Consider the following 24,027-nt stretch of genomic DNA (forward strand, 5'->3'; position numbering starts at 1 on the left):
GAAAAGTTTTAATTTAATTTGTAAATGCAAGAATACATTGAGTAAGTATAAATGCAAGATTACATAGAGTTTTGTACATTAAGCATGTGAGGGTCTTATTGAAAGAAGTCACATGACACTTGACATCACAAATGCTTGCTTATATGAATTGACACTTGGCACAAATGGTTATATGAAGTGACACTTGGTAGCACACAAATGCTTATGGAAGTAAAACTTGGAACAAATGCTGCTATAAAGTGATAAATGACACACATGCTTATGAAGTAATATATTGTATGATCTTACATATGAATTATTTCGGATGAAGTCAAATTATTTACAAAATAAAGTGTCCACTACAAAATATATTATTATTCCAAGTTTTTATCCACTTTAGAGTATTTCTCTAACCAAAATACGAAAATTTTAAGAAAAACAAAATTGTGGAGTCTCAACACAACTTGAAAATATTGATAGTGTATTATTCTTATTATTTTTATTTAATGTCTAACTACGCAAAATAAGAAAAAGATAATGAAACAATTTCATTCCTACCAAAATTAGAATCACAAATTTAAAACACAGTCGTCCTATATTCTTCATTTGATTATTGTTTGATCCTCCATCATCTGAACTTACTCTTTCCGTGGCTGAATCCCAATTCTTCTTACGGATTACTTCCTTGTTTGGTTCTCTGGATGCAGACGTATTCCTTTGCATATCATTGAACTCATCTGAACTATTTATTTCAATGGCTGATTTCTCATACTTCTTAAGGATTTCCCTGTTTAACAACAAATTCATTTCAATATCATTCACCTTATTTTGCATCTCACATATTTCATCCATTAACCCCTGCAGATTTTGATCCACTTTCGTATCATATTTCATCATCAACTCATGCAATTTCTTATAAAAATCGTTTCCTTTTAATGTGAATTCCCCCATTTCTGGGTTAAACATAATAATCTCCTTAAGATTAACACCCAGTTCGGTGATCAACGAGGTGGAGAATTGTAGGAATAAAAGTGAGGAGTATTTTTAAGAGAAGAAAGAGAAAAGTTAGGATGCTTAAGTTATCAGATAAGCAGAGAAAACGTAGGAAAGGTTTTCTCATTTTCATTTATTTAACTTTAGAAATGGTAGGAGAAGAGAGTTTTTCTCTTCAGCATTCATTTTTTTAGGAAGTATGTAATATATATACTCCTTACGCTTTGCAATTAATAAATCAATCAGTTTTATTCACATTATTCAAAAGTTAATACTCCCTTCGTTCTTTTTTGATCTTTCATTTTGGGTTTTTCACACATATTAAGGAAGATAGAATCTTTGGGTTGTAGTGGGTATTATTTTAATTAAATAGTAGTGTGAAGTAATGATTGTATTGGAAGTATGAGGTTGTAGTGGGTATTATTTTAATTAAATAGTAGTGTGAAGTAATGATTGTATTGAAAGTATGAGAGAGAAAATAATTATAAATAAAAGAAAAGGAGTACATTAAAAGAAAAGGGGGGTTTTAAGGGGTAAAAGTGGGATAAAAACTTTCTAAAAATAGAAAGTATTCTAAAGTGGAAGAACTTTTGAAACTACCCGTTATAGTAATGTGGAAGATCAAAAAGAACGGAGGGAGTATAAATTAAGACAAATTTATTTCTTAAGTTATATTTTGTTACTTCATATTGGTTGTTTTGTCTCATTCTTATAATTTGCATTTTCTAAGAGCTGTTATATTAATATTATTTTATAACTATTAGAAGGCCAAATTTCGCTGTAGCTCTAACTTTTACAAAATAATTTCCACTATAAATATTATTTATTCACTAACAAATATTATTGAAAGTTTATTATTATTATTATTATTATTATTATTATTATTATTTACTCCAATTTCTGATATCATTGAACTCATCTGAACTACTTATTTCCATGGCTGATTTCCTTGTTTTGTTCTCCCAATATAGACAGATTCATTTCCATATCATTCAACTTATTTTGCACCCCACAAATTTCATCCATTAATCCCTGCACTTTTTGATCTACTTTCATATCATATTTCATCATCAACTCATTCCAATTTCTTATGTGAATCGTTTTCTTTTAATGCCGATTCCCCGATTTCTGAGTTGAACATACTAATCTCCTCAAGATTAACACCCAAATCACTCTTAATCTCATCTCTGTCTTTCTCAACTTTCCCAATATGCGTTCATTACTTGACATATTGAAGAAACACAAAGAGATGGTCGAATGCAACAAGAGGGGGTGAATTGTTGTGTACCAAGTTTAAGCGTTTTTGCCCTAAATTTTGTGGAATTGAAACAAGAAAATAAAACTTAAACTCAAATGAAAAAGATAAAAGGAGACAAAGATTTTACGTGGAAACCTTCTTGGCCTAATAAGAAGGAAAAACCACGACCCCCGGGATTTCAAAATTCTCACTATGTTTTAGGCAATTAATTACAATTACATAAAACAATTTGCTTCACTCGAAGCTTTTCTACTCTAGGCCTACTTCTCTTTCTCCTTCTCTTTCTCTTCTATTTTCACGCTTCACTTGAAGCTTCTCTATTCCCCTAGACTTCCCTTAAGTCTAGTTACAACAAAACACACAAATACCCTTACAAGGCCAAATTCTCAAGAAGATAAAAATTAAGTAGTTGCTCAAGAAAAATATAATAAATTAATTGGCATTAAATAGCTCAGAATATTTTTCTTAATTGATCTCCCTTAATGGACACTCTTTAGTTCTCTACGGTTAAGGGGTAGCTCCTCCTATTTATAGTGGGAACAGCCGTGAATACACTTAACCCATGACTTCCACATACTTACTTGATCCCAAAACAAAGGGGAAGTTGGTGAAAGTAAAGGGAGAGAACCGGTTGCTGATTTGCTAAAAATAAGTGACAGTTTCACTTATACTTTTAATAGTATATGAGTCACCAAGAATATCCTAATTTAAAGGAGACTTATTCAAAGAGAAGAATAAGTCTTCACCACATTTTTAGGCATCTAAAAATAAGCTTTTTGCCAATTAATAAATAAATTTAATTAAGCAACTAACTAAACTTTTAACTTTTACATCAACTAAAATCAGAAAACATAATATTCGCAATTTCCAGTCGATGTGTTCTCCAGTCCTGCAACGTGAGAACAGTGTACTGTCTCCATCTACAACTTTCGTCAGAACGTTAACTTTGGGAACAGTAGACTGACTTCCAAAGCAATTATCTAACTTCTTGGATATTTAAGACACGTACATCTTCCACGAACCAAGTCATAGGCTTCATCAACGATTTTAATAAAATCGGATATTTACCTACAAGATAATCTCTAAAACATGTTTGTTTATTTAAAAGTGAAGTCATCATCAAAACCTGAGAGGCCAACACATATTTTAGATCATAACTGATATCTTTATTTAAGGTCAAAATGATTTTTTTTCACTACAAGAAAAGTTATTTTTAGCAACACAAAAATTCGTTGCTAAAAACCTGATGTCGTTGCTAAAAATGGTTTTTGCAACGAATTTCATTGTTGCGGGTACAGCCGTAGCTAAAGCTTTTAGCAACGACTATGGTGGTTGCAAAAGGTATCTGTTTTTTGCAACGAGTTCTATTGTTGCAAAAAAAGTATCGTTGCAATTCCTTCCAACGTTTTTAGCAACAAAAAAGCTCGTTGCCAAATTTTCTGCATTTTTAGCTACAACTGTTTTCGTTGTTAAATATCTGTTTTTCACAACAATTCAAGTTGTTGCAATACATGATAGTCAATCTTTTGCAACGACTTAACTGTAGCGAAAACAATTAAGTAAAATTTGTTATTAATATTTTTAGCAACAACTATTACCGTTGCAAAAAACATACACATTTTTCGCAACAACCTACAATCTATATATAAACTAGACAATTGAAATAATAAATAATTTATAACCAACTAAACTAATATCACCGATTATCATTATATATTAATTCGTAGCCCAAAATATCACACGTCCCAAATATTATCGTGTGTCAAAAATATACGTAATTCATATACATGAACGGATAAGCAATTTTCCAAAATAATTCTCCTACCATATACAAGTTTTCATTCAAAAATTTACAAGTGAAAGACACTTTGAAAAAGTCCAAAAATTTACAAGTGCACATATAGCTACTTCATAACCCAAAACATCGCGCATCCAAAATGCTTGTAGCTATTCACCAACTTTGTCATTCTTAAGACAAAAAAAGGTATCATCTTCCCTAGAAAGGGCATCATCATCTATAATCCTATCACAATCATGCACTCTATATGTTTTAGTAACATCCCTTTCTTTGTGCCAACGCATGTCTTTGGATGTCTTTCTACACATGTACAACCTTTGTAGCCTAGGCTTCAATGGAAAATATCTTAGCACTTTTCTAGAAACCTTTACCCCCTTAGAAGAGCCTTCCTTTTCTTGTTTCCACCTTGATAAACCACAAGTGGGACACTCAATCAATTTTTCATGCTCTTTCCAATAAAGAATACAATCATTTTCACAAGCATCAATCTTATAATAATCAAGGCCCAAGTCTTTAATGAGTTTCTTAGCCTCGTAATAAGAAGTTGGAAGGTAAGCGCCATAGCCTTGACGTTCTAATTGGAGTAAACTATCAAAAGACTTATCAGACCAATTATTCAAAACCTTTAAATGTAATAATTTAACAATATATGACAACTTAGACATTGTTGTGCCATGCATTGTTAATGGTTCTTGGTACTCCTAAAGTTTGAAAAACTTTTTTGCATTTGCATTAGGTTTCTCATACTCCTCAACATTATTTAAAGCCTCTTCACCACTCCCAACATTCATAGCACCAACTCCACATGCATCTTGCAACATTGTGAAACCACTATCAGTGTCATTGGACTCATTAACATCATCCCCTTCACTTGATTCAACTAATTCTTCCCCGTGAAGTTCCCAAAAAGTGTACTTCTCATACATTCCCCTCTTAAGCAAGTCTAATCTTACATCACATTTTGTTTTAAGAAATATATTGCGACAACAATTACAAGGACACCTAATTGCGACAACATTTTGTTTATATGAAGTGACAAATGACACAAATGTTTATGGAAGTGACACTTGGAACAAATGCTACTATAAAGTGACAAATGACACATATACTTATGAATTAATATATTGTATGATTTTACATATGAATTATTTCGGATGAAGTCAAATTATTTACAAAATAAAGTGTCCACTACAAAATATATTATTATTCCAAGTTTTTATCCACTTTAGAGTATTTCTCTAACCAAAATACGAAAATTTTAAGAAAAACAAAATTGTGGAGTCTGAACACAACTTGAAAATATTGATAGTGTATTATTCTTATTATTTTTATTTAATGTCTAACTACACAAAATAACAAAAAAAATAAACAAACAAAATTATTCCTGCCAAAGATAGAATCACAAAATTAAAACACAGTCGTCCTATATTCTTCATTTGATTATTGTTTGATCCTCCATTATTTCTGGGTAAAGACATATTCAATTGCATTTCAACATTGTTTGATCCTCCATCATCTGAACTTACTCTTTCCATGGTTGAATCCCAATACTTCTTACAGATTACTTCCTTGTTTGGTTCTCTGGATGAAGACGTATTCCTTTGCATATCATTGAACTTATTTTGCAGACAAATTTCATCCATATCGTTAAGGATTTCCCTGTTTAGTTCTCCCAATATTATCTTTAGATTCATTTCAATATCATTCAACTTATTTTGCATCTCACGCATTTCATCCATTAACCCCTGCAGATTTTGATCCACTTTCGTATCATATTTCATCATCAACTCATCCATTTTCTTATAAGAATCGTTTTCTTTTAATGTGAATTCCCCGATTTCTAGGTTAAACATACTAATCTCCTCAAGATTAACACCCAGTTCGGTGATCAACGAGGTGGAGAATTGTAGGAATAAAGGTGAGGAGTATTTTTAAGAGAAGAAAGAGAAAAGTTAGGATGCTTCAGTTATCAGAGAAGCAGAGAAAACGTTGAAAAGGTTTTCTCATTTTTATTTATTTAACTCTAGAATAGGAGAAGAGAGTTTTTCTCTTTAGCATCCATTTTTTTTAGGAAGTATGTAATATATATACTCCTTACGCTTTGCAATTAATAAATCAATCAGTTTTATTCACATTATTCGAAAGTTAATATAATTTAAGACAAATTTATTTCCTAAGTTATATTTTGTTACTTCATATTGGTTGTTTTGTCTCATTCTTATAATTGCATTTTCTAAGAGGTGTTATATTAATATTATTTTATAACTATTAGAAGGCCAAATTCTGTTGTAGCTCTAACATTTACAAAATAATTTCCACTACAAATATTATTTATTCACTAACAAATATTATTGAAAGTTTATTATTATTATTATTATCATCATTATTATTATTATTATTATTGTTATTATTATTATTATTATTTACTCCAATTATCATCTGAACTATTTATTTCCATGGCTGATTTCCCATACTTGTTAAGGATTTCCCTGTTTTGTTCTCCTAATATAGACAGATTCATTTCCATATCATTCAACTTATTTTGCACCCCACAAATTTCATCCATTAATCCCTGCACTTTTTGATCTACTTTCATATCATATTTCATCATCAACTCATTCCAATTTCTTATGTGAATCGTTTTCTTTTAATGCCGATTCCCCGATTTCTGGATTAAACATACTAATCTCCTCAAGATTAACTTTCCCAATATGCGTCCATTACTTGACATATTTTAGGTCATAACTGATATCTTTATTTAAGGTCAAAATAATTTTTTTTACATGGTATTACTTATCATAATTGATCACTTTAAAGTCTGCAATGATCATTTTAAGATTAAAATTGAAATTTTTTATAACAAAGCAGCCATCAACTCTTGATCTTTTCCAAGAGCATTCATTGAATCAATTGACAAACATAACTAAGATTGACACTTCCTCCACCTTCACATCCAGGATAAGCAAACACTACACCTACAACTTTATTTCCAAATCTATAATGAATATAAACTATATATTGGGGGAAGTGCAGTACCATTGTTATTTATCGATAAGCATAGAGTATAAGTACTCTTACGTTCCATTGAAACCATCATGTTGCATCGAATAAGAGTACTGGTACCAATATTATTTAACACTATTATTGATAATGTTATTGACCATTCAGTTTTTATTAGTATCTCCGTTCTAAAATTATGAAAAAATCATATTTAAGTACAAATTGATCTTTTTAACGTCAAAGATTGCTTTTAGGTCAAATTAAAATTTTTCAATTTAATTGATCTATTTAAGGGTTACTTTGAATTGAAATTAAAAAATTTATGGTCAAAATTGATTCCTTTATGGTCAAAATTGAATTTTTATGCTTTAATTTCAGTTTAATAAGTCTTTTTTAGTTTTCAATTTTTGGCTTTTGGGCCGATCCATATAGACAGTCTCAATATGAGACTTTCTCTCCCAATTTTTTGTGTTTTTGTTTGGTGATTATAAGATCTTGTTTTTCTTTCATTTCCATGATAGATAGCCTATTGGGAGTGTTGTAGACGATGATGTCAGAAAGAATAGTTTATTCCATGCATAATGTTGGATTTTCTCGTAATAAAATGTTGGGAAATTATGAACGGTATTCCTAAGTTTTTACACTTTATCAATAGTATACTTAAATATTTTCGATTATCAATGGTGCCCTTGTGTTATTATGCGTTTTTCAACCGTAACATTTTCTAATTTTTTCCGTAAAAATCATTTAAAACTGTTAACTTTTTACTTTGTACACTTTATTCAATGCACTTATTCGATTCTTAATATATCGAGTTATGTATAATTAAAAATTATAAAAAGTTGATACTAAAAATTTTTACATCAAAACGAATTAAATAAGATCCCACATGTCTATGTTTTAATTTATAGATTAATAATAAAATGAAATTTAAGAATGATAGATGAATAGTGTCCAAAAATAAATGGGACATTTTAGATGAATAGGAGGTAGTATAATATACCTGTACGCCTACATCCTGTGCCACTAACCAGTTTGCCAAACAGCAATTTTATGATTTCCTTCAGTAAAAATAGTATAATAAACGAAAGTTTATTGATAACAAACTAGAAACCGAATTCATTTCAAAAAAAAAAAAAAGAATTGAAATTTTCATTATTAATGGCTACTAACATTTTTGCATGGAGTTTAATACAGAGACTTATATTAATAAAATTTTTAATGAATACTATAATGCAAGAAAAAAACTATTTTGTTTAAGAAAATTATGTAAATATCTCAAAAAAAAAAGAAAATTATGTAAACACTATATATTTTAATAAAATAATTATTTTTGATAACACGAAAACTTACTAAAATATTTAATCTAATTTAGCTAATAAATTTGACTAAATTAAAAGATATTTTTGATGGTCTTTTTAAATACGCATAATAAAAAATTATAAAAAACACATAATAAAAAAGTATACATTAAAACGAATCTAACAAGATCCCGTGTGGATATACTTTATCTTCGAAAAATGTCTCAAAAACATTAACGGGAAAAACATTAGAGAACGGAGGAGTATTTAATATTAGTGTTTGGTAGTTGGTTAAAGCAACTAATAGTTATGAATAAGTTAATTTACTCTAAACAATTAATTACTTTGAAAAAAAAAATCATGTAATATTAGTGTTTGATAGTTGGAATATTCAAGAATACTATTTTAACTCCTCGTGAAAAAGGAAATATTTTTAATTCAATTATTATTAACTTGATATAATATTTAAATATGTATCTACTATGCATGATAGAGAATATTTTTATACATATGATGGAGTATATATGTTGTTTATTACTCCTCCACACCAATATAATTGTCACATTTCCTTATTTGGCAAAACCATATTAATTGTCACATTTCTATTTTTGTCAATCTTTTTTTAACTAAATATCCTTAGTTCACACAAGTAATTACGAATATACCTCCATATATCTTACTTACCCAACTACCCTTTCACTACTTATCCTTCACTAATTACCTTTCACTACTTACCCAACTACCACCTTTTCAATGGATCCCACACCACTCTTAATAACCGTGCCCAAACAAATGGGTCAATTATATTGGTGTGGAGGGAGTATTAGTTAGTGAAAAATTTATTTGTTGATTGGTCAAATATTTGTCATTTTACGGTTAGAATTTTTTGCGACTTAAATAAATATGGTTATGACACATTATTAGAATAAACAGTATTAATACACATATGGTATTATTTTGATTAATTAAACTAGCTAGGTTTTGATATTAAAAATGGGATTAGTGGGTAGAATGAAACGGGATCGATATGGTTAGCTAGCTAGCTAGAATTATGTAGGAAAAAGACGCGTGGGATTAGGAGGGAGACAGAAATAGGATTAGATATATTTTGTTATTACTTGTTGAACAAGATAATTATTTATTTTCAAATTCTCCGTATATTAGTTCCTTAGATTAAGGCACTAATTATTCTGTTATTACTTGTTGAACAAGATAATTATCTTTTCCCAAATTCTCCATATATATATATATATATATATATATATATATATATATATATATATATATATATATATATATATATATATATATATATATAAATGATGAACACATATTCAGAGAGACATTCATATTTCTCATTTTGATCTCTTTCTAACCTACTAATCTGGGATAATTCAATTTTCATCTTCTTATTCAAAATTTATTAGGTTTGCTTTTAGTTCATTTTTCTTCATTTATAAGGTTTTATTTAATTGGTTTTTTTTTGTTGATAATTATGCTATATTTGTTATTAATTGCGTCATTGATTTTTTTTAAGTGGTAGCTTGTAGGATGTAAATGACCGGATTTTCAAGAGGAAAGAAGACTTGTTATTAGAAGGTGAAAGTGCTTTTTTTTAAGCATGACAGGCAACGTAATTCTAATTTTATGTTATTTGACTGCATAATATTATTATTATTATTATTATTATTATTATTATTATTATTATTATTATTATTATTATTAATGAATGAAATTATTTTTTCCCTTGATTAACATATCTATATATTGTAAATCAATTTATGAATGAAAGTATTTTTTTCCCACATTCTTTACATGGCATCAAAAATATTAATTACTAATTGTCTAATAACCATTCAGGTTTCTTTAAATTTTTAAGGGTCGTTAAAATTGCAAATCTTTCGGTTAATGAGGGCAACAATTGAATTTTAGGTAACTTTTTTATTTTTGTTTATCTAATTTAGCATAATAGATCTTACTGGAGTGATATACTGACGATTAATTATGGTGAGATTTTCTTATGATAAATGTATAAGATAGGAATTGTGTTATGTGAGGGAGAAAACATCTCAGATATGGTAGAAGTTTTTTATTTATTTATTTTTGTGAGTGGTATTTTAACAAATTAAAGTTCCTCTTTTAAAGTAACCCTAACCCACAATAAAATCTGATTATATGTTTGCCGGCAAAGGGAATATTGTAAGATTTGTTGTTTCTGCATGGCTATATTGTTTCCTCATGAACCCCTTCACGATTAAGGCTGTGTTTAGTATGCTGTTTTTATCTACACAGGTAATGGAATGGTAATACTTTACCGTTACTTTTTGTTTGATTAGGATTTATGGTATCCGTTTACGTTGATTGGTGGTAACACTTCCCCTTACTTTGTTACCTCACATCCATCGGCTTGCAATGGTAGGATGTGAAGAATGCATATGGAACCAATGATTCCCTTTCTGAAAGTGTGCCAAACAAGCTTTAACACGGTAACGGTTACAATTAAAAATCAATCCATTCCTCCCTTTAACCAATACCATTCCATTTCTACTGTTAAGCACATACCCAAACAGCTCCTAACTGAACTAATCTAAAATTAACAATTTCAACTCAATTAAATTATTTTTGACTGATTAAATATAAGTGAATTCATATCATTTAACATTAAATAAACATATATAAAGTTAGTTTTATATACTTAATATGAATTCAGACCAAATAATAAAATAAATGTAATTATTTAATTTCATATATAGATTAGTATAATATGCATTTTGAATATAACATTTATTTAAAGAAGATGAATGTCATACTTTAATTCCACCCCTATATAAAAGAATGAAATCGGGGAAAAGTTTTCAGGTAAACATTTTCTCAATCTCCAAAAATCCCTTTTTTTTTTTATTTGTTTTTCTATCTCCTTTATTTCTTTCAATTTAATTAATTAGCTGTAGTACTTTTCAATCTCATCTCAATATCGTATAATCTCATCATTGTTTCAAAATGGGCAAAAAGAAACAATCGCAACAAAAACAAAAACAAAAAAAAAACAGGAACAAAAACAACCCCACTTTTTTGTCGAAAATCCTTGAGAATTAATTATGCTTTTGAAGGTCATTGAATCATTGGAGGCTAAGTTGACGTGATCCGAGTCAAAAGTCCAAGCGTTAAACGTAGAAAAGGATGAGATTATACGGTATTGAGACGAGATTGGAAAGTAGTACAATTTATGAAACTGAAAGAAATGAAGGAGATAAAAAAAATGAATATGAAAATGGGATTTTTGATTGAGAAAATTTATACTTAAAAAAATTTACTCATGTTTTATTCTTTTTATGTAGCAATGGTATGAAAGTATCACATTGATGACTCAACTCCTTTAAATTTTGATAATTCAAAACTTATAAATTAATCAATAAAGTTAAATAAATATTTATTTGATTATTAATTTGGTCCAAATTCATATTAAGTATAAAAGTAATTTTATACATGTTTATTTGGTGTTAAGAGATATGAATTTACTTATATTTAACACTTCTAAAGTTTAGTTTTAATTTATTTATTTTCTGTTAAAATTAAATAAATTAATTGAGCTGAAATTATTAATTTTATTTATTGTCAAAATTTTATTTATAAAATAAATTAACATAAATTGTTAATTTTATTTTATTAACATAAAAAATGCCTAGAATATATTAGGTTTAGATTATTTCCTAAAAATATAGGATTAAGTTTTCCTAAAAGAGATATTTAATATTCGATTAATATTAATGATATACTTTTGATATAATAGCTAGGTATAAATTAAATTGGATTATAAGGTTTTATCAGTCAAATTAAATTTTTAGCTTTGGGCCCCTTACTATTTATTATATATAGTTTAAAGAGTGCAAAAATATAACAAGAAATCAAATCCTAATTTAAATTATTTTTTTTGATAAGCTAATAAATTTAAACTATGTTTAATTCAAAACTAAATTCTAATAATGTTAACTCCAATAATGTTAACGAGAGTTAAGAAGACTATGTGATTATGTTGGGATGAGTTATCCCACATCGATAAATTGAAAATGGTGTGCACGCTTTATAAGCTATTAGAGACATTCTTCCCATTGCCATATGGTTTTGGGATGGTATATATCTCCTTGGCTTATGAAGTGTGTGCACTTGTGTCCCCCGTTAATATGCTGGCATTCACAATAAGTCCAGCCTAATTTAACTTGGTATCTGAGCCGATGGTTCGATCAACAATTTAAAAATGGTAGGTTCGAAAAGAATAGTGTTCCTACCCTAATTGATTACTCCCACATGCGAACTTGACGGGGGCTCGCATGTGAGGGGGGATGTTGGGATGAGTTATCCCACATCGATAAATTGAAAATGGTGTGCACGCTTTATAAGCTATTAGAGACATTCTTCCCATTGCCATATGGTTTTGGGATGGTATATATCTCCTTGACTTATGAAGTGTGTGCACTTGTGTCCCCCCGTTAATATGTTGGCATTCACAATAAGTCCAGCCTAATTTAACAGATTACAAACTCTTTTAATCTCTTGTTAACTATTTTTTATTCCCTTGAATCTACTATAATATAACTTTATAGTCTTCCAAATTATGAGTTCTTTTAATAAAAAATAAATACTAATTTTTGCTAACAAAAATAACTATGACATTAATTTATAGAAGTATTAAATATTATTACTATTAATAACACACTTTAAAATCAAATATAAATACATAGAAATATTTAAAATTATTTTATTTGTTTAAACGACAAAGATAAATTTTTTTATAAAAAATATAAGTAACTTACATAAAAATAGTCACAAGTCACAATGTAAATCATATTAGAATCAAGCATTGCATTTAAGTAACCAGGAGCTTACATAACAGAATAAATCCTAATAGAAGTAAATTATATTTTAACCATTTCAAAATATCCAATAGTACACTATTAATAAATAAAAGGAAAAGTTAATATTAATAATCCAACATTTCACTTGTCCGTTATGAATAATCACACCTTTGGATTTTTTTTTAATAATCCAACCTTTGCACTTAGTTTGCTATCAGCATACTAATAAAGTATGTTGATAGCAAACTAGAGGCAAATGTTGAATGATTATAAAATGAAAAGTTATGCTGCTAGCAAACTAAGAGCAAAGGTTGGATTATTAAAAAATAATCTAACGGTGAGATTATTCACAGCAGATGAGTAAAAGGTTGGATTATTAATATCAATTTTTCTAAATAAAATTGAAAATATTTTCTAAATAATTGAAATAAATGAAATATAATATATATTTTCTATACATTAAATACGATTTAACCTAAAAAGTAATTATTAAGAATAATAACATAATCAAAATAGGAAAGTAGTAAGTCAAAGACAAACATAATAACAATGACATCATCATTAAATTTTAGCGGAAAAATTTTTAATGAGAAAGCTACACGTAAGCAATTTTAAAAGATGATGATGTCAACTGTGTTTTGTTTTATTAATAGTTGATTAGTTATAGATAGATTATTATTCCATTTCGAATAATTTGCGAATTACAGCCTTAAAGTTTAGCATTTTTGCGAATTACCGTCTCAATCTTTATTTCTTGCGAATTGAAGCCACCAAAATACCAAAGTTTACAAGTAGAGGCCAAAAACACTGAACTTCGACCATTTAACCTAAATTTCCGACCACTAAAATGGTTAAAATTCTGTATTTTGGCTTGAATTTGCAAACATTGATACTTTAATTTAGTAGCTGTAATTAGCAAAAGATAAACATTAAGACTATAATTCGTAAAGATGCTAAACTTTAAAATTGTAATTCACACATTAATCCCGCAAAACATAGAATCATTTCTGTACACTTTTTTACATACCAAACACTTGTTTATTCTTCATTTTAAATTCTCCACTATCTTCGGTCTTTTCATCTTCTTCTCCTCATGATCTGAACTTACTACTTCCCCATACTTCCTAAGGATTAATTCCCTGTTTGGTTCTCCATATCATTAATCTTATTTTGCAGCCATTTTTGTATACTTTTCAGCTCAGAAGTTTCATCCGTTAAACCATTCAATTTCATATTAAATCCCTGCCATTTTCTATCAATATCTAAATACTTTTCTATAAATTCCGAATCCCTAATTTTCAGGTTAAACTTACTAATCTCCTCAAGATTTACACCCAGATCACTAATCTCAATCGATTCCATCTCCTTTTTTTTTCAATAACTCATTCTGTTTCTCCATTTCTTCAGTCTTTTTCAACAATGACTCCATGAAAACAAACAGAACCTTATTCAATATTTCATTTACTTCGTCGTTATCCTGTCTCAGTGTCAAAACCATATCCAGTTTTTGAACGGACGTCGAGAGCGAATTTATTACTACCTGTTCTTTGCCATGATTTACCGTGGCGATAATTTCTTTTAGCTTTGCAAGTTCCTGTTGGTATATTTCGTACTTGTAGGCTTCTATACTTGTATGATGCTGCTGAATTCGACTGCATCCCGCCGGTGTTCCTGCCTTGTTTGGTTGTTTTTGGTTTTCTTTTTCTTTTTCTTTTTCTTTTTGTTTTTGTTGATTTCGTTTGTTTTTGCCCATTTTGAAATGAGGATGAGATTCAAAGGAATTGGATTGGGTTTTGGGAAGTTTTAGAGTTTGTTAAACGAAAATCAAAATGTGTTTAATGGAGATGTAGAAATTTATACTTATATACTGAATTTTTCTTTTTATTTTATTTTATTCCAGTGTAAATTTAAGGCAATATGTAATGGGGACATGGGGTTATATACTTTGATAAAGATTACAAATTTACAACGCAATCGATAAAATTAGAGGTGTTGAAAAATATAAATTCTGAAGTATTTGATATTCAATTTGAAAATCAGATAATTTATTTGATTTTTGAAAATTGAATAATTTGGATGATTGAAGGTTCAGTTTTTAATATTTTTTTATGTTTTAAATTTAAAAAAATAAAAGAAAAATAAAAAAGCTGGCGGTTTTAAATGATTTTGAACAAAAAAAGTTAAAAAAAGGTTACGGTTGTAAGACGCTCAATAATACGAGGATACCATTGATAATAAAAAAAAAAAAACTTAAGGTGCAATTGCCCATTAATAAAGTGTCAAAAGTCATAATATTGTTGATAATTCACTTGTTATTGTGTGATTTACAGTGGTCTTTTCTGATTTTATTTTACAAACAAGATGCCACGAAGTACATTCCCTGTTTCACAAAATTTGATTTGTTTTCATTTTTAGTTTGTCCTATTAAATCTGTCTTATTTTTGGTCTAAATCACACTCATTTTTTTAATTCTCATTTATATATTTAGCTTACTTTTTTATCGCATCTACACATTTCTTCAACTTTTCAATAATTTATCTAGTTTTTCATTTTAAATTTTCCACCAATTATCAATGAACAATTTACATGGAACAGGAGGGTAGTAGTTGATACTAGGGCTGTAAAAACGGGTTAAAAGGTCGGAAACAGGTCGGTCAAAAACAGGTTCGGTAAAAAACGGTCGGTCAAAAGCAGGTCGTATAAGTCTTTCGGTACCGGTCGGTATCGGTCGGTTTATTCGGTATCCGGTCGAATCCGGTTTTTTTCCTTGGCGGGTGTCGGTCGGTATGGGTCCGGTATTTATCGGTCCGGTCATTACCGGAAACAGGTCACATTCGGTCGGTCAAAAACGGTTTTTTGCAGGTCGTAATCGGTATACAGATCATAACCGGGCGGTCAAAATCGGTAATCGGTCGGTCACAATCGGTATGCGGGTCAGAATCAGTCGGTCACAATCGGTCGGTTTTGGTCGGTATCGGTTCAGTTCAATTTAGTTGAACCGGGATTCAGTTCTGTTCAGTTCAGTTTTGGTTGGTATCGGTTCGGTTCAATTCAGTTAAACCGATATTCCGGTTAATTTGGTTGATATCGGTTCAGTTCAATTCATTTAAACCATGATTTAATTCAGTTCAATTATGTTCCAATTATTCTGTTCCAATTTGGTAAAAAATCGCATCGTGTTGCCTCATAATGTCATTGATCATGCGTTTATCCATGATGGGAATGATATATAGAAGGTGGAACCTCACATCAAGTTTTATAGATGTCGTTAGGTTATGAGTTTTATGACATCAAATTCAACTAATCAACTCTATTTCAACTTTAAGTTTGATTTTAAACGAACTCTATTTAAGTTAATTAATATATTTGATCATAGGTCTGGTTATTTCAACTTGATAAATTGATTATAATTGATATATATTTGATCATATCAGGTTAATTATTTTCAATTTGATAAATCATGTTGTTATCAATGTTGAGAATGATAGAAGGTGAAACCTCACATCAAGTTTTTATAAATGTGGTTAAGTTATGAGTTTAATATATATATTCAACTAATCAACTTCGTCTAAGCTAAGTTAATTAATAGATCATAACATGTTATTACAGTCACAATGTGAGTTTGTTAGATTGTCTTAATAATCTATCTTCATCATTGATCTGAATTGACCCTTGTTAGCCCATGGGTGTGTTATTTTAAGCTAATGTGATCAATCTATCTAATCAATCTAGCTGCCAGCGATCTAAGTTAATTGATTGGTTTTTCATTCTATTTCGTCCTATCTAAGTCAATCATGACAAGTTAACATGTAAATCCATCTACGTTGATATGTTTGATCATAGGTCTGGTTATTTCAACTTGATAAATCGATTATAATTAATTAATATATTTGATCATATCATGTTAATTATTTCTATTTGATAAATCAACTCGTGAATTATTCTAACGATTATCTTTTTGGGTGTAATTTATAGACTTTTCAATTTCAATATAGAATTATATAAATACCAATAACATTATAACATTGTTTTTTTTTGGCAAATAAAATAATAGTTGCATAATTAGAAGTATATATATATATATATTTTAGAAATAAGAAAGAAAGAGGTTTATTTATTAAAATTAAGAAGTTTATTTAGAAACCATTAAATCAATGAATTACTCATATTTTAAAAAAAAATTTAGTTGTAAAAAAAAAAAAAAACACATAAGATTATCCCATTGGTGCACAACCTCAATACATGGATTGTCAACTTGGCAAAAGGCATGATAAATCATAACCCTTCATTTTGAAATCAATTAATCTAAACCATTGATTAAACATACTCTAATATATTTTTAAAAAAAAAAAAAAAAAAAAAAAACTAATATGAGCCGTTAGATCAAGGGATCTAATCTAAACCGTTGATAAGCCCAAAACATGCTAACCCTAATTCAATCCCATACCCAGTACCACGCGCCGTGCCAGTTCATTACTTCATTTTCATCTTCCGTTCTTTCTTTCTCTTTCATTTCATTTTCTTGTTCCAGCTCCTCGCAGGCTCGCCTCCATTCTCTCCCTAGCGCTTTCTTCTTCAAATCTGTTCATCTTCACCCTAGAGTTTTAGGTATTTCTACTCCTCAAGTTTAGTTCATTGATTTTCGTTTAATATCTATCAAATCTGTTCATCTTTGTTTTTTGTGTTTAAAATCTTTGTTCGATTTGATTTTGTGTTCTTTCATTTTCGATTTGATTTGATTTAGTCTTCTTCCATTTTTTTTTTGTTCGATTTGATTTTGTATTTAATTTTCTGGGTTTAATGTGTTCGTTTAGGGTTAGATTTAGGGTTTTTTGTATTTAATTCAGTCGAGACTCCAAGTACTCCATTTCTTTGGTTTTCTTTAATTTTTCTTTAATTTGGTAGTGATTTCAATGTATTTTGTGGTTTTATTGTGTTGATTGTTGAAGAAAATATCAATATCTTGAAGGAATGATCAATTTCTATTTTCAATTCTTGTTTTTTAATGTTAAAATACTTAATCTTTGTGGGTACTGGAGTATTGCTGTATTGGTTTTGATTACTGTTCTGTTTTCAATGAGGAATGAGGAAGTTTTGATTTCTGTTCCGTTTTCAATTCTTATTCTGTTTCTGTTTTCAATTCTTCTACTGTATTGGTTTATTGGTTTATTGCTGTTGCTGTATTGCTGTTGCTGTATTGCTGATTTGCTGTATTGGTTTATTGGTTTATTGCTGTTGCTGTATTGCTGTTGCTGTATTGCTGATTTTCTGTATTGGTTTATTGGTTTATTGCTGTTGCTGTATTGATTTTCTGTATTGTTTTCAATTTTCTTCGAGTTGTTGATAAAATTGAAGATGCGTTGGAAACACTTGCAATATTTTGTAAAGTTTAACTGAATTACTACTATTTGTTACTTTCTTATTCCTGTTGTCATATGTGTTTTTGGAAAACAGAAGGATTTAGATATTATAAATCTTTGCTTCATTTTTTTGGTAGAAATCAGGTGATAAGAGTTAAAATTTGCTGTAATTTGCACAGTTTTGTGTTCTTTGCTGCCTTGACTATTTGTGCTTGAATATAGGGTTTATTTTTGTTTGAAAATAACCCATGGTGTTATTTTTTTTTTTTTAAGGTATGGCTGACCCTGCTGTGGCTGTCCCCGAACAAAGAAGAGTTGTTAAACATAAAAAAATTACGTCACCGGTTTGGGATCAGTACCATGTATCGTACCCCAATGACGTACGGACGGTAAAGTGTAAATACTGCGATTATGAGGCGGCAGCACCAGGTAGTGCAGGTACAACTAATTATAAACGTCATACTGAGGGCTGTAAAGGTTATAAAGAGTTCATAAAAAATAACCCAAACGCTAATGTTGTGTATGATCATGATACTTACGTGCTTAAGTTTGCTGATTCGATATTATATCATGGATATTGTTTGAGTATGGTAGAGCATATTAAAACTAGAGAATTGCATCGTTGGTTAAATCCTAATGTCAAAGATGTGTCTAGATATACGATAACTAAATGCGTAATGGGTGAACATGAAAAGTACAAAAAACTAGTATTTGACAATATGCAATCTTGTAAGAGTCGTATATGCTTAACTTGTGATGGATGGACAGCATGTACTTCGCGTTCATATTTTGCCCTTACTGCCCATTTCATCGATGATGATTATAAATTGCATTCCCTTTTGTTAAATTTTCGCCGTTTTCCCCCACCCCACGATGGTGAATCTATATTCATGTTTGTGAAAGGTTTGTTGAATGACTGGAATATAGGTAGAAAAGTTTTTTCAATCACACTTGATAATGCTTCCTCTAATAATAGGATGGTTGAAAAACTAAAACGTGATTTGCACTCCTCTTCTCCTCTCCCTTTAGATGGCAAGTATTTTCATATAAGGTGTTGTGCTCATATTTTGAACCTTATTGTTAAAAAGGGTTTGAAACTTGTTGATAATTCCGTGACTAAGTTACGTGCGGTTGTTATATATGTTGATTCTTCTGATTTTCGACTTACAAATTTTGAGAAAGCTAAAATTGATAAAGGTTTGCAATCAAAGGGTAAATTAGTTTTGGATGTTTCCACTAGATGGAACTCTACTTATGACATGATTCATAGGGCTCTTGAGGTAAAGGATGCTATTGATTTATATCTTGTTCGTGAAAGGGATATTGATGTTGATATTATTTCTGAGAATGAGTGGGATACACTTCAAGATATTTGTGATTTTCTTGAGCCATTCTATGAGATTACCAAGCTTTTTTCTGGTTCAAAATATCCCACTGCAAATTTGTACCTTTCTTGCATAATATGTATTGAAAAGATTTTGACTGATTCCCACCAAGATCCTAGTGATGCTGTGAGAAAGATGGCTGCTCCTATGTGGGAAATGTTTGATAAATATTGGTCCGATCATTCTATGGTTCTGTCTTTTGCCTTTTTACTTGATCCACGTTTTAAGATGACTTTCCTTAGTGATTATTATTCTATGCTGTATGTACCTACTGCGGTTGAACAAAAGGTAAATGATGTGCTTGCTGCGTTTGTTGCTTTATATGAATGTTATATGAATACCACTCAATCTGCTCCTGTTGCACCCTCTCCGTCAAACCTTGGTCCTCCTCGTCCGTTCCAAATGCGCAAGTTACGTCATGATTTTCCTCGTATTTCTGCATCTAGGACGGCGAGAGGTGATGTGGACTCTTATTTGGCCATGTCTCTTGTTGTTGATTATGATGGTTTTGATGTTCTTGAATATTGGAAGGGACAGTCTACCTCTTATCCAACACTCGCACTAATGGCTAGAGATATTCTAGCCATTCCAATTACTTCTGTTGCATCTGAATCTGCTTTTAGTGTTGGTGGTCGGATCCTTAACAAATTGAGATCTTCTTTGTTACCAAAAAATGTTGAAATTTTGGTGACAACGCGAAATTGGCTATTTGGGTTTGAACCCGAGGAAAATGCGAAGGAGATATTAAGTGTTATTGAGGAAAATAACACTGATCATGATGATAATGCTTCAGGTAAGTGTAGTGCTCTATGAAGATTTTTTTCTTGTAATTGGGTTTTTTACCAAATTATCATATCTGAGCGCCCAATTTATATTTTATAATTAATTTATATTTTTTTTATTTTATTTATTATAACTTTCTGTCGTTTTTCCATCTCATGCTCTTAATCATAATACTCAGTATCTGAAAGTTGTTACTTTTATATGATCTTAAGGTACACTAAGTTTGGTGGAGCAGTTCCTTACAGATTATTGAAAGGCGGTGTCGCATTGAGGACTAGGAGCAGGAGATCTAAGGTGGTGATGGAAGAGGAGGAAGAAGATGAAAGTGATGAAATGAGTTATACTTCTGAGAAAATTAAAGAAAAGTGATGAAATGAGTTATACTTTTGCAATTTCTTATGCATAACTAAAATTTGGAAAAGACTTTTTGTGTAGTTAGGATTATTGATGTTTATATTATTGGTAGGGAAAAAAATGTAATGGATCTATTTTAAATTTCGTCTAAACTATTAAATGAAATGAAAGTGGTTTATCCATTTCATAGGTTAATATTTTGTATTGGTTTATATTGTTATATGTTGATTTAATACAGTATTAATTAGTCAGCAAATTAACCTGAACTTGGTAATTATATTGGTTGCAAAGTATGAACTATGTTTATGCAATTTTGCAATTTCTGAGTTTTGTAAAATTTATACTTAATTTTTTAGAAAAGAAAAAGGCTTTACTAAATTACTGAGTTAATATATATTAACTTATAATTTATATATTTATTTTATAAAAATTTATATTTAATTTAATTTTTATCATATAGAAATAATATAATTAAGTTTAATTTAATTATTTTATATAAAATTTTATTATATTTTGACAACTTAGAAGAATTATGTAGATAAGTTCGGTCCAAAACAGGTTCGGTACAAAACAGGTTCCAGGTTCGGTATAATACAGGTTCGGTACAATATAGATTCGGTCAAAAACGGTCGGTTAAAAACGGGTATTAAGCGGGTCGAAAACAGGTTTCGGTCTGAAAACAGGTTCGGTATCGGTCGGTCACGGTATGATAAAAACAGGTCGAAAACGGTTTTCGGTTTAAAACAGGTTCGGTACCGGTCGGTTTCGGTATGTGTAAAACAGGTCGGAAACGGTTTCGGTCACCATTCGGGTTCGGTAGCGGTCGGTATCTGGTCACTTGTATTCGGTCAAAAACGGGTTCGGTATCGGTCGGTAACAAGTCGGTAAAACAGGTTTCTGACCACATTTACAGCCCTAGTTGATACTTCTTGGGTTCCAAAATATTAACTACATTGATTCTTCACGCATTTAATGAACTAAATCAATTTTAAATATTTCTAATTATATATAATAAAAATTAGGTTATATTAACAAATCAAAATTTATAGAATATTATAGTATTGCTAAGTTTTATTTTATATCCTAGTTTAGTCTTTCAAATATCTTATTTAGCATTTTCCTTAAAATACGATTTAGATTTTCCATTTAAATTTAATAAATATTAAGTTTATGAGTGGACTATTAGTAGAAAAAAATATCGAGTCATGTCCAAAAAGAAATTTAACGGATTCATTAACAATTTATCGTATTTGCCAATTTCTTTTACGCACTCATATTCACATATTTTACTTTACATCATTTATTTATACTTAAAAATATAAGTATACGTTAGAAAACAATATTTGAAAATTTTCATAAAAAAGAGGCACGAATTACATTTCCTATCTGACAAATAAAAATGTACACAAAAATTAATATTAAAAATCTTTCCATTAAAACTAATTAAGTAAAATTTTTATTTAACTATATATTAATTTATAAGTTAAATATTAAAGATGATAAAATAATAAAAACAAATTAAGGATTAGGCGGAAGATAAGTAAGTATTGTTCCAATTGTGATGAATTTAACTTAAAAAAAAATGCTCATGATAGTGATGACCCCCAAAAAAAAATGCACTTCTTCCCATTCTTTTTTCTCCACTTTAGTTTTTGCACACATTTTAAAGTAAATTTTGAGCATCGGTATCTCTCTTTTAATACGCATTATAAAAAAAATCGTAAAAATTATATATTAAGATTTTTTTTGCATCAAGATGTATCCAACAAGATCCCACATGAATATATTTTGTCTTCAATACCTACTTCAAAAATCAAATTAAAATTTCTCTCTTCTAAAATTAAAAAATTTGAAGTGGAGAAACAAAAGTAAAACTTTAAAACCAATTAGTGAATTGATTCTTTAAATACCACATACTTAAGCAAAAACGACTTCAAATAATAACTTTATCTTACTTTTTAAATCGTTCAATTTAATTTGTCTGATATTTTTGGGTACTCATTTTTTAATTCTGATACATATAAATATATATTAAACTTATATCTTGGAATGAAAATATAGGTATTTGATAAAAATAAAAATTTTTGTTATTGATTCTATTTTTAAGGCTTTTTGTTATTGATTCTATTTTTGTAAGTAATTAGAAGGTCGTCTACAGATATTTGAAAAGCTATTTTCAGTCGACCCAATTCAAATTAGACTTTTGTTTATGTCTTCTCCCATTTATTATTTCTGTAAATAATCATATATATTCAATTTAGACTTTTACTTTTGAAATTCATTTTGCTTTGTATTTGAAAATCAAACTTTACTATCGAGATAAGATTCGCCATTGCTGTTGAAGGTAATGTAATCCACTATTCATCCAACTTTCTTTTTAGTTTTATCGTTACTTTCTCTCTCGTTTTCTTTTTCACTTCGTTGTATATGTTTTCCTCAGTCTACAAATAATGTGGAACAATGATTTTAATTTAATATGCTCTTTTGTCAATTTGTGTTTATTTTTTTGGTTTATTTCATGTTTATGTTTTTCTATTGCTAGTAATTCTTTAACAGTTAAGGTTTTAATTCCTTTTTCTTAATCATACATCTTTAATGGAGTCATTTACATTTTTGTGATTTGGGGTTTTTGGTTTGAATCAATAGTGAAAAAATTCTTTTAAATAAAATTTGAAACTGATTAACTTTGTGTTTATTAATCATTTATATAATAACTATTTCACCAATTAAGATTAAATATCTCATTTGAGATTAAAACAAATATCTTTTTTAGATTTAAACAAATATCTCATTTGAGATTTGCACAAATATTAAGGCAAGAATAAAAAATTGTCCCGTTTAAGATTTGTACGAACATTAACACAAGAATGATACCACAATAAAAAAAATGTCAACTATAAAAAGGTTTTCTGATGTGTAAATTTCATTAACCGCAAGCGCACGGTGTACGTGTAGATGCGCGT

Source organism: Amaranthus tricolor, chromosome 12 (assembly GCF_026212465.1).
Source record: "Amaranthus tricolor cultivar Red isolate AtriRed21 chromosome 12, ASM2621246v1, whole genome shotgun sequence".
Lineage (NCBI taxonomy): Eukaryota > Viridiplantae > Streptophyta > Magnoliopsida > Caryophyllales > Amaranthaceae > Amaranthus > Amaranthus tricolor.